This window comes from Phyllostomus hastatus, unplaced genomic scaffold (genome assembly GCF_019186645.2).
Source record: "Phyllostomus hastatus isolate PE091 unplaced genomic scaffold, TTU_PhHast_1.1 phas_contig_1, whole genome shotgun sequence".
NCBI lineage: Eukaryota > Metazoa > Chordata > Mammalia > Chiroptera > Phyllostomidae > Phyllostomus > Phyllostomus hastatus.
Genome location: NW_025333498.1, coordinates 23,679,189 through 23,693,049, shown reverse-complemented (window position 1 = coordinate 23,693,049; position 13,861 = coordinate 23,679,189). Strand labels below are relative to the sequence as shown.

Here is a 13,861-nt window from a genome sequence, read left to right as displayed (position 1 = left end):
ACTACTTTGCTCTTTCCAAATGCCAGGGTTTTAAAGACCTGTTTCTAATGGGAATCCATTAAAAAATAATTATATGTGAGTTCACCTAGATTTCATTTTGAAACAAGGGATATGAAAAGATATTTGGATGTTCAAAAGCTTTTATATTTAATTCTTGATTTTAGGTTATGTTCCAGAGACTTGTAGAATGTGAACACTTATACAATGAATATTGTTCTTCATCATTATTTTTATTGCAGACCATACTACTTAATAGCTCCATATATTTCATTTAACTCCATCAATCAGATACTTAGTGCTTATTCTTTGTGAACCCCTTGACTACTTTTACAGCCCAATGTGGATCCAAATTTGCTGTCATATAGACTGTTAATCCCTTCATCTACTGGCATTTTTCCAAAACAAAGAGCACATCATCTTTAAATCTGAATAAACATTCATCTGCAACTCTCACACTACCTTTTACCTCCCATGATATTTACCTTTGAATGTTTCATTTTCTGTTTTAATCCACAAGCACTTTGAGAGCAGCATATATCTTTATTCTTCCCTATGAAGAGTGCTTTATTCATGAAAGGCATGCAATAAACAGTTGCTGAATTAATCAATAAAGTTCAAAGAACAATAGTTTAAACTCCAACAGCTATAACAAAATCAAAACTTAAAATACAGAACATTTTAGAGTAAAGGATATTGTATGGTGAAATGGATTATTTATTGGAGGGTCTCAATTTTATAGTGATCATATAGTTTTTTAATATTTAGATATCTGACATACACACACATATGGAAGTAGCAGTGGTTCTTATTCTGATTTTTTCTTTAGTACATAAGAAGAAAACACAATTTTGATAAGAACTATTATCAGCTGAGTTTTTGATTAGCAACTAATAGGACATTAGTCAACAGTTTTCACAAAAGATACCAAGACAATTCAATGATAAAATAATTTTTCAACAATTGGAGCTGGAAAAACTGGGTATTTTCATGTAAAAGGAAGAATTTGGAACCATGCATAATACCATACAAAAATAAGTTCAAAATACATCATTGATATAAATATTAAAGCTAAAGCTATAATATTGTTTGAAAAATATGAGTAATACTCTGGTTGGGTAGTTCAGTTGGTTGGAGTGCCCTCCAAACACTCCTGGTTTGCATGTCGGATTGCCAGTCAGGGCACATGCGAGAGTCAGCCAATGAATGCATAGATAAGTAAAACAAAAATTTATGCTTCTGTTTCTCTCTGTCTCTGTCTCTCTCTCCCCCTTCCTTTATGTTCATAGCAGTGTTATTTACAATAGCCAAGGTCTGGAAACAGCCTAAGTGTCCATCAGTAGATGAGTGGATAAAAATGGTGTGATACATTTACACAATGGATTTCTACGCAGTAGAAAAAAGAAGGATCTCCTACCCTTTGCAACAGCATGGATGGATCTGCAGAATATTATGCTAAGCAAAATAAGTCAGTCAGAGAAAGACAAATACCATAAGATCTCACTCATATATAGAATCTGATGAACAAAATAAAACCAGAGGCATGGATACATGGGACAGACTGACAGATCTCTGAAGGGAGGGAAGGAGGGGGTACTAGAAGAGATTAGCCGAAGAACATATATGCATATATGCATAGCCAATAGGCAAAGACAACAATGTGGTGAAGGCTTGGTGGGGCAGGGGTTTGGTGGAGGAAGTAAAAGGGGAAAAGTGGGGGATATCTGTAAGTTTCAACAGTAAGAAAACATAATAAAAAATAAAAGCAACAAACATATCCTTGGGTGAGGACTAAAAATATCCACAGTGAGATACCACACCACACCCACCAGAATTACAATCATCAAAAAGACAGATAATAACAAATGTTGAGAATGCGGAGAAACTGGAACCCTCATACATTGCTGGTGGGAATGTAAAGTGGTACAGCCACTTTGGAAGACACTGTGACAGGTTCTCACAATCTTACATAAGTCTATTATATGACTTGGTAATTTCACTCCTGAAAATCTAACCAAGGGAAAGGAAAATATACACACATACAAAAACTTGTATGGGAATACTCATACAGCCTATTCATAATGGACAAAAAGTAGAAACCTCCCAAATATCCATTAATTGGTGAATGGATAAACAAAATGTTCATTATATCCATATAATGGATATAATATATCCATAATGGATAATTATTTCTGGTAAATTAAAAATAATAAAGTACTGACACATGCTGCAACATGGATGAGCCTCAAAGATATGTTAATAAGTGAAAGAAGCAAGATGCAAGAGATGATGTGTTGCATGATTCCATTCATATGAAATATCAAAAGGCAAACATATGAAGACAAATTAAATGATGGTGCCCCCAGCTGAGAATGGGAGTGAGAAGTGACTACAAATGGGCATTATGTTGTTTTTCAGCTTGATGGACATGTTCTAAAATCAAGTTGTAGTGATGGCTGCACAACTCTGTAAATACACTAAAAAGCACTGAACTATAAAAGAAGCTAACACCACAATGATAATCATGTCAGCAGTGATAATTATTTGATTCCCTTACTTTTTTTTATGAATCAGAGTATATTGATCTGTATCCATTACTTTTCTTAATGTTTCAAGAAGTTGAGAATTTTGTAAAAATAATGATAATATCTGAATGAAGTCAAAAATGATTATTCTTTATAAAATGACTATTACCTTAAATCTGTTTCTGCATAAATTCTATTATGATTTATGTTTGTTGAGGAAAATCTGGCATCACATAGATATGTAATTGAGAAATTTTAATAGCCCTTTCACATAATTGAGAATAGTCATCTCTGATGGTCTACCAAAACTGGACAAGTAGAATTTGAAAAACAATCAATAAACTCATCTCTGCTACATTAAAATCTATTAATTTATGTTGCACTTTGAATGGATCTATTACCCATGCATGATTTTGTATCATTATCCATTGCTCATTTGTAAAATATCAGTTGACTGAATTATGTAGATCTTTGAAATGATGAACTATTTCATTATTCCATCATCCATTTGCTAACATCACTCTTAATGGAGTCAGAAGATCCTTTGAATTTTGAGAAGCTGTTGAGCTCATGGTGACAGATACAAGTTTTCCAAAATTCTCATCTTTCTCTTGAAAGTTCAAATGTTGTCACTGGTAACAAATGCTGTCTGTTATTTTTCTTAATGACAGGCTTACTTCATTCATTTTCAAAAAAATCATCTGTCAAATAACCAAGTCTGAATAACCACAATTTAATTGTCAGTCATTCTTTCAAATAAAAATGTGTATCATAGAAAAGCAGCTAGTTCAGCACGCAACTCAAACAACTGCATATGTTTTTTCTGTTGTTTATTTTTGAGTCAACTATCATCATACTTTGTCATGTGACAGGTATGTTTTTATCTGTATTTTCCATTTCAGCACACAGAATACTTAAAATGTGTACATGCATGTCTAGATGAAATAGCATTAATACATTTTACTGCTCCATCAAAGACATTTCTTTAGTAAAACTGGCTTTTAATTTTATTTATTTACTGAGTTATTTGTACTGGGAGTGAATGACAGTGAAGACTACCATGGCTACTACTAGGTTTGGTTTTACTGTCTTGACAAATATTAAGGTGTTAAATCTAGGAGTTTTAAGTGTTCTTGCACCATAAGTGCAAATGTCAATTAAGTGAAAAAGGCAAACAAATGTGCTTGTGTAATTATGAAGATTGTTTTGATGTGATGAACTCCCTAAAAGGTTTCAAGGGAATTCAAGGTGGTCTGTGGACCATGCTTGGAAAATAGCTGCAGAAATCATGTTAATAATTTTTTATTTCTTGGATTATATTCCTTATGCATCAAAGACTATGAACACAGGAGAACACAACTGTGGAAAATTTGTACATAACCCACTCAGCAGAAGAAGAGTTAGAAATGAAATGGAAAAAAAAAACAGAGGGTAAAACAAAATGCCTCGGAATGAAAAAATAAAAAGAGTAAAGGATAGCAATAAGATAAGGTTTGGCCCCAGAGAAGAGAGAATTGTGATTCCATTCTTTGTTATTCCATAGAGAGTTTTAGGAGATCCCCCTTATTTGTTTTTCTTTGCTTGCTTCTATTTAACTTACTCACTATATTTACACTTCCTTTTTTGGAATTTCTTCAAAGGATACTCTTGGCTTCATTCACACAGGTTGATCTACAATCCTCCAAATGCTTTAAGGTGTGAAATCTTTCAGACTCCTCAAATCACCCAATGCCTAAAATACCAAGGCTCAGGTACCATTGAAATTATGGTGCTCTAGACCTGAAACCAGTCTGTTGCCTCTCTGGTTTTGTCCTCAAAAACTGACATACATAGTCCAAAATACCACTGGCCTTTTAAATGGCATATCACATTCCAGGGTAATATCAAAACTGCTGCCTGGTAGCATTTGTCAAGTCTCAAAGTAACCCTTTCCAGGGTTTTCAAATTCACTGACTTTCTTAGATTGGAATATTTTGTGTAACAGAATTCTCTTAGTTTTCCCTTTTCTCTGAATAAGTAATGAAAAACCCTGAACTCTGATTTCTTTTTTTATTTAATATTTTTTATTTTTTAAATTATTAATAACTGCTTAAAAATAAGCCAGATATTGTTATCTAAGCCTTGTCATTAACCATTTACTTCCCTACACACAGATTCCTCCCACTACACCCTAAACACAAATAATTCACATCTCCAAATGCAACATATACTAACTACTCTCACTGCTCCACTCTGCCACCTCTGGCTCAACCCTGTCATTTACTCTTGTTGTCATTACATTTGCTAACATTGGTGAGTTTATAACTTGATGTTGTCAATTTGATTAGTTTTATATAGTTTAAAAATTTATGTGCATGCTGTTAGTATTTACAGGTATGTTTGTTTTTGTCTTTTAGTGTTCTCATTCTGAGGTTGATGTTTACTAACATTGTGTATGTAGACCATTTTCAGTTTTGTTTGGGCGGAATTACTCCTCCCAAGTCAGGAACTAGTTTTGTGGGACTGTCAGACAAGGGGCCCAGTACAAGCTCATAATCCAAACTTGACTACCAGACACTCACTTCCTAGCATTTTAATTTTCAAGCTTAATGTCAAAAAAAATCCCAAAAGCAACAGAATTGATTCATTTCAGGAGATGGCAACACCTTGCAGAAACTGCCAAAATGTCCAAAATCTAGGCTACCTGACTATCCCAGCTCTCCTTACTCTTACCATTTCCAGTGTCTAGATTTTAGGGCCCTCAACTCTGTGAGCCGTAATCACTTTACAAACATTGCTTTTATGTTTAAATTAACCTGTTTCAGTTGCTTATTAAAACACTTTGAAATTAATTATTTTATTTACACGTTCCTCACAACTACCCAATATTTTATATGGTTTTGTCACTTTTCTCATTGAAACAAATATGAGCCTTAGGTCAGTAAACTTGTCATAGATTATAAATATAAACATGACATTAGAGGTGTACAAGTGATATCAATGTCACTACCATTTCACTTATCATTTTGTTATTCATCATGACTCTTTAATACAAATCTAATTAACTGCCTTCAGTGGACTATTAACAAATACACAGACAACTCTATATTACCCAGTAGGAGGGAGTCATAAATAATGAAAAACCACCACAGTATAACAATAGTTTTATTAACAACAAAAAATGACTTATCAGTTTCAATCTTCATGCTTATTATTTTAGCAATCACAAGTATAGCCAAAGACAACTGCTATGGACTTAATTGTGATCCCTTCAAAATTCATATGACGAAGTTCTAATCCATATTATCTCAGAATGTGACTATATTTGGAGATAGAGTCTTTAAAGAGGTGATTAATGTAGAATGAGGCTATTAGAGTGGTTACAATCTGACTGTTACAATCTGACTGTTGTCCTTATAAGAAGAGAAAATTTGGATACAAAAAAGACAGCAGGGATGCACACACACACACATACACAGAAAAAAAATATGTGAGGACACATTGAGAATGCTGCCATCGGCAAGCCCAGAAGAGAGGCCTCTGAAGAAAGCAAACTTGCAAACATCTTGATTTTGGACTTTTTCTATTTCTTAAGCTATCCATTCTATGATATTGTGTATGTCAGCCCCAGAAAGCTAATGAAACAACCAGACCTACTCGAATGGAATTCCCCTATGTTAAGTCCTATTGTTTCCCTCCAATGATGTTTATGAAACAAAGCAGACTAGCCATGTATATCAAAAAGAATGTGGTTAATGTATGTATAAGTTTAGGAAAGCAGGTACAATACAGTAGACATGTTTCTTTGAAATAGTAATCCTTCTCTAAAAAATTAGCTCATTACTGAACTGCACATCATTATCATCTTAAACTTCCAGTAGAGTAAAACATGAATATAATTTCAATTAAAATTTTTGACATGAAGTTAGGTCAAAAAACTGTTTAACAGTTAAGGGCATTTAGGTCAATACTCTCTTACTTTAAACTTATGCAGATTCTCAGAAAAAGGAGACTATCACTGGTCTTTTCCTAAATAATAAAGTTGTCCCTAGCACCCAGTGTATAAATGTATTGCTAAAGTAGCTTGCTAAAACATAGATGTGCATAAATACGGCATGGCCAACAACATGAACAAGGCAATTCAATGGGGGAAGAACAGCCTTTTAAATAAACAGTGCTAGGACAATTGGATACCAACATGTGAAAGAATGAAGTTAGACCCCTTCCTCACATTATACATAAAAAATGGCTCAGAATGGATCACAGACCTAAATCTAAGTGGTAAAGCTATAAAACTTCCAGAAAAAAAGATAAAAGTAAATTTTCATGACTTTGGATTGGGCAAGGGTCTCTTATATATAATATCAAAAACACAAGTGACAAAGGAAAAAAATTAAAGCCAAAGATTATAGAGCCTTCATCAAAATTAAAGCCAAGGTTGTAGATGGAGCACCAAAGGAGGAATAGACCCTATGAGAGATCAACTTTTGACCACTTATAGGGATAAAATAAGACCCAAGGTCTAAGAATAGAAACTCACATTTGCTAGACAGGAACTAGCAGGTTGGTAGGTAACTGAGAAGGAGTGGGAGCAAATAGCCAGAAAAGATAAAAAAATAATAATCAGAATGTAAATTTTGAATGAACAGAAATATAACAAGGTTTAATACAGACAAAAATGAAAGCTAATGTTTGTACTTTACCATATTACTTTGAAATCAAATTAATATTAATAATATTCATAAACATATTAGATCAGGCCTAATAACATATTACATAAACATAAAGGTCAGGCCTGCTGTGCCCTGACCACTCCAGAGACTCACAGCCTGGTTTCCACCCTCAGTGTCTGCTGTGTTCTGCCTTCTCCGTTCAATCACTTCAGGCTAAGACCTCGAGTGCAAGTAAGACCGACTGGGTCACGGGGGCTGTTTTTATCTCAACTGGTAACTGCAGCAGTCTAATCAATAATTTCATTCAAGCAGACCTTTTTACATTCAAGTGTCTTTTAAACACTTTTCAGTCTGTTTCACTGTATTCCAGGAATCGTAGCACTTTTTAAAGAACTTTACAAAAACTGTTAAAACTTTGTGTGTGAAAATGACTGTTTTTTTTAAACCTAGGAACTTGTCACCATTAAATATAAGACTTAAATTGCTCCTTGATTTGTTTTTTGTAAAAGCCAGGATTAGTTAGAAGACACACGCCAACTCCATGGATTGAGCCAGTCACCTATTTCATCTGCTCTCGTGATTGCTCACAAAACAGGTGCTGTTCCTTATACCCGTGAGACGCTGTGCCCTTTGGGGCCTTTTGCTTCCTCCTTTTTCTCTGCCCAGAATGCTCTTCTCTCACCTCATTCAGATAAAAAATCACTTTCTGCGCCTCCTCAACAGCATTTTTGTAACAGCGTAGAAATTTCATTTCTGACCTTTTCTCCTTTCTTTCCTTGTGATTCAAACTGGCCTCATCCAGCACCTGACTCACCTGCCTCCCTCTCCCTTGTATATCCACTCCTTTAAGTATTAAGCCCTCAGGACAATGAGGTTCTGACCCACATCAAACAATCTTAGGAACAAAGCCTGAGGTCTGTTCACCCTGGGGAGAGTTTCAGTCAACATGGAGATATCATCTAGGCTTTAGTTGGGTTTCAGCTCCAGGCCCAGAAAAGCAACAACAACAGAAGTCACGACTGACATCAGGACCTGCTGCACTGATCAACTACCCCCTACCCTAGTGCCCACCAGGCAGTAGAAGCCATGACCCGAGCACAACCCTAACTCCCTTAGTCACCGGGATAAATGATTTAACCCATCCCAGGGAAGGGGAAGCCCCTGGGGAGCCAGGTTGTTACCATCAGCTCGCCAGTCTTCTGGCACCGGCCACTTCCGAAAAATAAACCCTTACTTTCTGTGCTGCAAATGCCTGTTCTTGTCTTATTGAGCTTTGATGTGAACAGACAAATGGACCTCTTTAGTCCAGTAACATTGTCTTTTTTTCTGCCCCTCTTGCCCTCACTATTACCTTACCCTGCTACATTTTTCTTCAAAGAACATATATCCACTATTATTTCATTACACATTAATTTGCCCATTGCCTACCTCTATCACTATACTGAGATCACCATGCAGGCAGGAATTTTATTATATTCCAGTAGCTAGAATAGGGACTGTGCTTTACTATAGGAGGGCACTTATACTTTCTGTTTAATGAATGAATTTAGTAGATTTAGGGAAATCATTCCAACCAAAGTGTTTTGTAATTTGCGGCATGTAAGATAATAGATGAAATTACAGCCGCCAGGTGCAGAGTGCACCAACCTGAGTCCTGAGCATCAGGGCTAACTAAGCCAGCTGTGCCTCTACCATCACACCAGCGACAGGACTGGCAAGAGCTCTAACACAGCAGCCAGACTGCCTGTGCTCCAGTTTGGGCTCTGACACTAACAAACTGACCAAGGGCGAGTTAACTTCCCCTCGTTGTGCCTTGGTTTCCTCATCTATAAATTGAGGTTAATAATAGCACCTGCCTCATGGAATTAAATGAAAAAGTATTTGCAAGAGCTGCTTAGAATAGTGACTGGTACCAAATAAATGCTATACATCTTTGTTAAATACAATAATTAATAATGTGAACTTCAAAACATGGCCCCCCAAAGTTGGAAAAGCACAGTGTGGGGGAATATGGCTTAACTATTTTTCTGACTACAGTTACTCTTATAATAACTCTTCCCCACCTCTACCCTATACCAATATAATCTAAACCGAGCTGTGAAATGTGCTTAATTGACTAATCAGAATTTCAAAGGGAAGTGATTACTTCATAGTAACAGCCCCATTGAACCTGAGTTGAAGATTGCAAGAGCTTTGATTGCTGATTCGCATTCTCCCTCCCTCCTCTCCTTTCTCATCCTGTCCCCTTCCCTGGTAGCTGGAAGATCACGTCTTGGCACTTACAGGGAGGAAGTGACAGGACTGGCCTCTACAACTACACAGAGGAAAATACCTGGAATGCCCCCTCCCCCCCCACCAGGCTAAATTTTGGAGAGATGCCATTATGTGTCAAGCACATACCCATATAAACTGGTGAGGACTGTCTGGTCTGTAAAGTGATAGGAGTAACTCCAAACAAGCCCCAGGTTTCCCCTCAATCCCCAAAGAAGGTGCTTTTTCTCTCCCTGAATCTCTGGGTTCTTTGACAGTGCTCTCTACACAAAGAGGTAGAATGTTTCTTACTGGACTCCTCTGCAAAATTCCAGAGTTTTCCTCTGTTGGTGGACAAAGAGTTTACTTCTAGGGCTCTAGTCTCTTCCTTCATTCTGGTATCTCTGCTTGGTAAGGCAGAATCCTTCCTGAGATCCCCAGTGCCTCCTTGGATACTGTGTAATTAACTAGGCCTCCAATTGAGCCTTCCTCTCCCCTCCCATAGATGGAGAAACCCTCTCAACCATGCCTTAAAGGGAAACTGCCCTAATAATTGAGTCTCCAGATAGAAAATATCACAGCAAGTGGGGCCAAGTAAATGGAGACTATTAGTATCAGCTGCAAAATCCAACCAATTATTTTCACCAGTATGAACATTCTGGATGTGCTGACTGCTTAAAGAGATATTTGGAAAAACAGAACAACAATGTCAAGTGGGAAGAAAAAAGTCCTCAAATGAGTATCAGTGAGTTTAATGAAACTAATTCCACTGCTGTGTTGGTGTGATACATAACCAGCCACTCTGCTCTGTTCTAGTGGTTTATAATGTTACTTCACCCTCTCCACTAAATTGTTTTCCGTAAGTCTCTGTGGCCATCCATTCCTGTCTACACATTATGTTCCTAAAATAGACACCATCTAAAAATCTCTTCAAGGAGCTTTGTGGAAGAAGGCCTAAATTGCAACACTGCTCCTACAGAGGGGTGCGTGTGATGGCTTGATAGGAATTACAGAAGCAACCACCACGAAAGGAAGGTTTACAGGAGTTTTTCACCATAGTTATTCTGCTTCCCAAACGCACAGAGGAGGGGAAAGGAAGTGTCAGACGCCCGGTGAACGTGCAGAAGCTCCAGTTGCATCACCCTGGCATGCCAGGTATTGCAGCAAATAGGAAAGGTAAGCTACCCACTGCTCCTAAAGCAGGAATCACCAACCTCAGCACGGAATTTTCCTATTTCTGTTTGGCAACATCCTCTTGGGATGATTTAAAGTGTTTTATAGATAAATGTGTTCTGTTACTACACTAGCGCATCAGAAACACCACGTGAACCAGTAAATCCATAGAAAAAGCAGCCACATTTTTAAGTGTAATAACAACAGTGGCTGGCAATTTGCAAGTTTGCTACTGCATCCCAGAAATATTTAGTCACATGCACATATGGACAGAATATTACCCTGCCTTGGCTTTAGTTGTTTCATCATACATGAAAAAGCACTTGCCACCCTCTTTGGATGGATTTGTTACAGAGGAGTGATGCCTGTCAGTGAGGAACTGAAGGGAACAATAAGAAATATGAGAAGTAAACGTGGTATGGGGGTGGCGTTAACCACATGCCTCAAACAGGTAGGAGGGAGGGAATCCATGGTAATGAAGCCCTTTAAAAAAGCCTCCTGTCCACCCAGAGGCATCTCTTGTGCCAGTTGGAAAATCAAGACCGTTCACACTGGGGATGGAACAGCATCTGCAGTATCATTGCTGACAGTGACCTCTGTCTAATTAAAAATAACTTAATATTTCCCATTTAGCATTCTACAGAAGAAAGGTTCTTGCCCACTTCCCTCAAGCTCTCTCTCTATTTTTTTTTAGCATGGTCAGTTGGAGTTAGGGGGAATAAATCATTGGCCCTGTGTCTTGCCCAAGCCATGAGGCATTTCTCCTCTAAAACCCAGCCTCTACCTGAGGAGGCTGAACACCCCTGCAATGCTAGGATCCAGCAGCAACCCCACTGCCGTCTCTTCCTGGGCTGAACACTGAGATCTAATTTTTGCTCCCTACTTAAGAACACTATGACCTCTATTCACAGCTAGTCCAGTTCTAAAGCACCAGTGAAGGAGGGGGCTTCAAAGGAGACCTTGAATAAGGATCAAAGCAAGCAAAGGCACCATCTGGCCGGGTTCCAAGCTATTTCAAGCCAACGAATTGCATCTTGTATCAAAATGCTGAACCGCAAAACAAACCTGATTTCAGTTGGTAGAAGGTTGAGAGAGGAGGGGGAGGGGAAGTGGAGGAGAAGGGGCAGAGGGAGGAGGGGGATAGTTAGTTAGAATTCACAGACAAAAATGGACTTCCTGCTTTGCCCAAAATGTATTTCCATGGGCTCTTTTTCCAAAGGAATAATTGGAATGAATATGCCTAACATGGCAACGAAACAACCAGATAGATAGCTTACCTGATAAAAAGGAAAATTACCCATCTGCAGTGAGGAGCTGCATCTCCCAGAGACCAGATGATAACAACGTGCCTTCAGTTGCAATTGTTCAGATTCCTTCTTGCAAAAGGTGACCAAGTAGTTACAAGGGCTGCAGTCTCACCAGGACAGAACACACATACAGAAATACACACAGCCACACAGATACACATGCACCAGAGACCTCCGCAGTATCCTCTCGGCTTCATCCTGGCCTCACTCTCTGGTACCTAATACAAATCAGCAAATAGCTTGTTTAAAAAAAAAAAGTCGAGGTAGCACCTTACATTATATCACCATCTAGTGGCCCAATGTTAAATATGTTCTCATCGGCCACATTCATCTGTTCTTTCTCAACCTCTTTTCTCTCAGCCTCCTCCTTTCCTTTTGACTTTCTCATGATTCCTCCCTCTTGTTTCTCCTTCATTTCTAGCTGGACTATCATATCAAACATCGAATGACTCAAAGATTAAAAAGTTGAAAACTAAATATATATATATCTTCAAATATACGAAATAACTTGTGTTGTTTTTCCATTTTATTTTTGTTTAAAAGTATTAATTTACTCCTATTACGAATCTTTATAAATTATAGAATTTGTGAATAAAATTTTATTTGTGTTTCTTTTCCACCAGAAAAACCTGGGTGGTCCTTTATTACAAACTTATGGTTTTCCATTGGAAATCTTAAAATTTTTCTCATTTTTAATATTGTGTTTAAATATTAGGCTCTGAGTTATAATGAACAGTTCAGAGTGAGAAGATGCGAGTTTTACTTCAAGTTCAACAACAATTACCATGTGCCTTTGAGCCAGTCAATGAACCCTTCTAAGAAAACTTACATTTTCCCCATTATCTTCACCTCTAATTAGAAGTTACACTAGACTATCTCCTCACTCTAAATGCCTATGGTTTTATTATTTTTTACCAAAATATGTTTCTCTATCTTTTGGACATGACCTAAAACTTAATTACAATAACATGTAGTAAGAAAATTTTGAATACAATGAGGTATTACCTCTTGATAGAATTGCAGAAGCCATATATATTGGGTTTTCCTAACACAATGGAGAATCCATGTGAAACTATATATAATTCCAGAAATTGAGAGTCATTTTCTATATTATATAATTTTATATACTGTACTTTAAAATGGAAAAGAGTTTTTTAACATTTGGTCATGCATAAATGCACAATTAAACATAGATACATAGTCATTCATAATAATTTGCAGTAAATATTTCATCCTGGTTGTTTTCCACCTAACATACTTATTGTTAACCATTCTGGCAGGTGTTTTACCTTTTGTTTTTTTCTCAACCCAGGCATATGTCCTGACTGGGAATTGAACTGGTGACCCTTTGGTTCCCAGGCCGGTACTCAATCCACTGAGCCACACAGCCAGGACTGTTTACTGTTTTTTTTTTTTAAATTGTTGTTCAAGTACAGCTGTCTTCATTTTCACCCCACCATGCACCCTTGCCCCACCCATCTCCGCTTCCCACCCTTGAACCTATACCCCTTTGGCTTTGTCCATGTGTCCTTTATACATGTTCCTTGCCGGCCCTTCCTCTACTATCCCTTATTATCCCTCTTCCACTTCCCCTTTGGTTACTGTAAGTTTACCATTTATTGAATGATATCATTTTTAATATTTTCTTTTTCTTTACTACAGCATGATATTTACTATTAATATTATTATAGTTATTTCCATTGTAAAATTGGGAATTCTTAGGTTTTTCTCAGCCTTATCAATAAGGCTCAAGGCCACACATAGAGTTTGCAAAGCAGTAAAACTAGGGCTCTTGGTCCTCAAATCAATAGTTCTTTGCAACATATTCAAAAATCTACCTTTTTTTTGTTCTAGAATTGCAAGAATGTAATTCTTATTTCTATGTTTGAAAAACATTTACTAACCCTTGTTTATAATTATTCACAGCCCAACTTCTTATATATAAAAGAAAGAAATT

The 13,861-nt window shown here is 37.0% G+C and overlaps 1 protein-coding gene across 1 annotated transcript in view; it reads right to left on the bottom strand.

The window, feature by feature from the left end:
* Positions 1 to 12,100, bottom strand: part of LOC123827779 (sodium channel protein type 1 subunit alpha-like) — a 112,217-nt gene extending 100,117 nt beyond the window's left edge. Inside the window, 1 exon segment of the mRNA XM_045852276.1 lies at positions 11,875 to 12,100. The gene's annotated coding sequence lies outside the window, so the exon portion shown is untranslated.
* Between the last annotated feature and the right edge of the window lie 1,761 nt (positions 12,101 to 13,861).